This window comes from Mya arenaria, chromosome 4 (assembly GCF_026914265.1).
Source record: "Mya arenaria isolate MELC-2E11 chromosome 4, ASM2691426v1".
Taxonomy (NCBI): Eukaryota; Metazoa; Mollusca; class Bivalvia; order Myida; family Myidae; genus Mya; species Mya arenaria.
Window position 1 is genome coordinate 51,057,891 of NC_069125.1, and position 4,241 is coordinate 51,062,131.

General features: G+C 33.3%; 1 long non-coding RNA gene across 2 annotated transcripts; it reads left to right on the forward strand.

The window, feature by feature from the left end:
• The first annotated feature begins 278 nt into the window (after positions 1–278).
• On the forward strand, positions 279–4,013 carry LOC128230608 (uncharacterized). 2 transcript variants are annotated; one of them, XR_008260274.1, is made up of 4 exons: positions 279–362; positions 2,906–3,033; positions 3,580–3,738; positions 3,907–4,013. It is a non-coding gene; the product is annotated as an uncharacterized LOC128230608 (long non-coding RNA). The 2 variants fall into 2 exon arrangements; XR_008260275.1 differs by having other exon boundaries at positions 2,906–3,024.
• The last annotated feature ends 228 nt before the right edge of the window (positions 4,014–4,241 follow it).

The following is a 4,241-nucleotide window of genomic DNA, read 5'->3' on the forward strand; positions in this document are numbered from 1 at the left end:
CTTTGTTTCATTATCAGTAATATGTTTTTTAGTCAGCTTTGGTATGTTAATCTACTCCCAGTGTCAGTGTACCTTGAACAGAAAGACATAAAAATGAAAGATGATTTAATGTTCTGTAGATAAGTTTTCCTTATTTGAAGGAGTTTATGGAGTGGAATTGATATGGATATGATCATTAATATGGCCCTTCATAATTGTTTTACTGATTATACTGCACAATACAAGTGTTTGTAATCTATTTGATTACAGGTGCATTTTCATGAAACGTTTAAAATGATCAGCTATGAGAACATAAATAAAGGATATAATTTTTGTTATGAGACTTAGTAATGTTTTAGAACATCTGTACCAGTGCAACACAGGTAGTACTCTTTTTCTAGTTGAAGGTGGATTATTTTTTTAATTCGATTTTTGTATAAGCATATTTAAATAAATAAATTGGTTCTAATTCCTGACTTTATCTTAGATTCACGAATGTTTCTTATTTTCATTTGCTTTGATGAAAACTTGAAGGTTGTGTTATAATATATTAATTTTATAATATATTGTATTCTTAATCTTAAGAAATAAAATTAAACTCCGGAAAGCACACGAAGTCATCATGTCCCAATCAATACCAGTCTTGTGCATACACTATTCAATTTTATTTTTTTTGAGTGGCATTCAACAGGGAAATGAAAAATGTCTGTGCCACAGATCTACTAGACATTGTGAATGATTTTTTATGATTACTATGAACGCTTATAAATTAGTCTAAATATTCTATAAATAGACCAATACTATGATGCCACATCATACTGCCGTAAGATAATCTGATAGCGTTCGCGTTTCGTGTTAACCACTTAGTTTTCGCGATAATATATCTAGCTTGTTAATATTCGCGTTACTTTTTGGTAAGATAAATATCATAGTACTAACAACAGGCTTGAAAGTGCCCAAAACTGTCACCTGTTTCATTTTTAGCTGTACAACACTAACAGTTTAACTAGTTATGGTTTGCGGATTTCTAATAATAAGTCACATGTTAATTGGTTTAAACGTAATAAGACTCGTGTTACCACTTACTAAGTGAAATTCGACAATCATATGTAGATAACCAGTTGTATAAATATATTTAAAGATAAGTGGTAACACGATTATTATCAAGTTATTCTATAGTGGCATGTACTATTGCCGTGAGAAAACCTGTTAATTGTTTCGTTTTAATCACTTAATTTTCGCGATAATTATCTTGCAATCTAGTTAATATTCGCGTTACTGTTTTGGTAAGATAAATACTATCAGACTAGAATATGCTTGGAAGTGCCCAGAACTGCCACCTATTACCTTTCTGTAGCTGTACAACAAACAAGTTAACTGGTTATGGTTATGCGAACTCCACTTAACAGTAACATACTAACTGGTTAAATGGATAAGATTCGTGTTACCAATAAGCTTAAAATGCATTCCAGATTCAGGCGTTAACAGGTTATCTAGTTATGGTTTGCTTATTCCACTAACTAAGTTACATACTAACTGGTAAACATAATGAGATTCGTGTTACCACGAAGCTATAAATGCATTCCAGATTCAGGCGCTAACAGGTTATCTAGCTATAGTTTGCTTATTCCACTAACTAAGTTACATACTAACTGGTAAACATAATGAGATTCGTGTTACCACGAAGCAATAAATGCATTCCAGATTCAGGCGCTAACAGGTTATCTAGCTATAGTTTGCTTATTTCACTAACTAAGTTACATACTTACTGGTTAACATGATGAGATTCGTGTTACCACGAAGCTATAAATGCATTCCAGATTCAGGCGCTAAACGGTTAACAAGTTATGGTTTGCGAATTCAAGTAAATAAGTTACTGGTTAACATAATAAGTTTTAAAATATTTTCACCTTAAAGCGTTAGTAACGGTTTAAGCCATTTCGAACGGAAATATGAAAATGTACAATCTGATTTTTGTCAGCAATCTTATGTAATTGGTTTGCAAATATTTACGCAAAAATTTGCTCTTTCCAAGACAAAGTAGAAAAGTTGTTAAAATGGTCGATCTGTGAGAGTGCAGATTTAACATAAAAGTGGAAAAGGAAATGATTCAAACTGTTTACAAAAAACTCTAGCTAAACAGGCGGGTTCGAACCTCGAAACAAGACTAAATTGATACTAGAAACATTATTTCAACATTTTTACCATACAAAATGCATATTTTCTAAAAAACAACAACAACAAATACATTTCTTTTTGCGTGGTTTATCGAATGTGCCACCGACTTTACTTAAATTTTACCAGGCGAGTCAGTAAAAGCAAAATCACTAACAATTTACACCATACTAAATGCAACATAATGTATCATCTTTTTGAGAGTTTAAGTTCAGTAATTTGCAAGAATTTGAAATGGTTGACCTTTGCCTTTTTAGAGGAAGATTTGGTCATGCGCAAGACAAATAATTTCACGGATAACAGATTTGAAGTCATTTGAAAATTTGTTCAGATATACTTGTTCAGATATACATATACTGCAGAAACGAAATAAAATGTGCTAAACTCTCATCCGAGGGAAACTTTGAATATTATAAGAGCTATAATTACCATGTCATGCTTTATTTAATATACTAGAAGCGTCGGAATGCGACGAAACCAGGTTTTTTTCATATATATGGGCAATTAGACATTATAGCCAATTAATGTCTTGTCTGAGTTAGAGTTTGTAGCTGCAATTAGACTGTTTCTGAACACACATGAGTCATGAACAGTCCCTGATCATCCGTTGTACAAATTTAAAAAGTTCAGATTGCTGTCACACATCATCTAAGGTATTATACTAGAAAACCTTTTCACGTTAATGCTACATAGTCATTTTCATTTTTTTCCAACCAAACAGAGTAAATTCGATTTCCTTTTATTGTTTTAGGGAGGATCGAGGTGGCTAACAGAAGAATCAAAACTCAAGAAAATTATACACAACCACAAAAGCTAAGTGAGCAGCAATTTACGTTGAACACCGCCGCCCCATTTCTCGTTCGGACTCCGGTATTTCAGGTTTAACATGTTCTTTGGTGTTTTTTTTCTGAACTTTGGTGGTCTATGTCGTCTCTGCGCATGTGGTACGAGCATCGAACATAATGACGAGCACTTTTTCACTGCTAACGTTACATCTTCAAAATTATAAACTCGCTGTTTATACTTTGCTTCGCTTATAAGAAAACGTTTACTTATTTGTGTGTGTGTGTGTGTGTGTTTTTTTTTTTTTTGTTTTTTTTGTTTTTGTTTTTTTGTTTTTTTTTTTTAATTTAGTGAATAATTGACTATTTTTTATTGTAGCAAGAGTTTGGCTTTGGTTTTACAGCAAAGGCAACCTTTGATATTATATTGTAGCAAGTCAATGTTGCCATTTATTAGAATTAAATTAGCATTAAATGCATTATATTTTATAACACCGTACAGTTACTGCTTAATCTACAGTGCAGTTTTGCAAAATAATTTAATGGTATGTGTTACAATGTTAAAGTCTCTTTTCAATATGCCGATATCTGAACGCCTTATCAAAAAGAAGTACTTAACTGAAATTTATTGTATCATTTTAAGATGGTCACATACCACGAGGCGGTAACTAGCATTCCGGTGTGATAATGGACGATTCGGAGGAACGGACGCCACAACTCAACCAGGAAGAAGTTACTGTGCAGATAGAAGACTGCTACAGGCGGTGTAAAAAGCGGACGCACGAGTACGTCCAGAGGGCAGGTCAGTTCGCCGTGCTATTCCAGACAATAGCATTAAGACCTTTATAATACAAAATAGCGCTAATCCGCTCGTTGCTAAGGATGTTAAGTCCGTCAAAGTATGTCGTATAAATAAGAGGAGCCACATTCGTTGAAGTTTTTTATTGTTTTGCCAATAACATATTTTCAGAAAATCTAGAAGATGCTGCCGCAAATTTTGAAAGGAATCCATCGCGACGTGAGTCCCCGTGTTGTAAACGGTGCTGCACTATCTTATAAACTGTATAAAAGTATGAGAAGTAAGTTTTCATAATAAACATATTGACAACATTGTTACACAATACAATATCTTCCAGACACTAGAAGACGTTTCAAGGGAACCCCCTTGAAAAGTACATGTATTTCCGGACATAGCTACATCATCAGTGAACATTGTACAGATCTCAAAGAGCATTTCATGACTACAAATGAAGTTTATACTCGTGCAGAGATATATAAATAACACATTCTTGAAACGCCATGTTC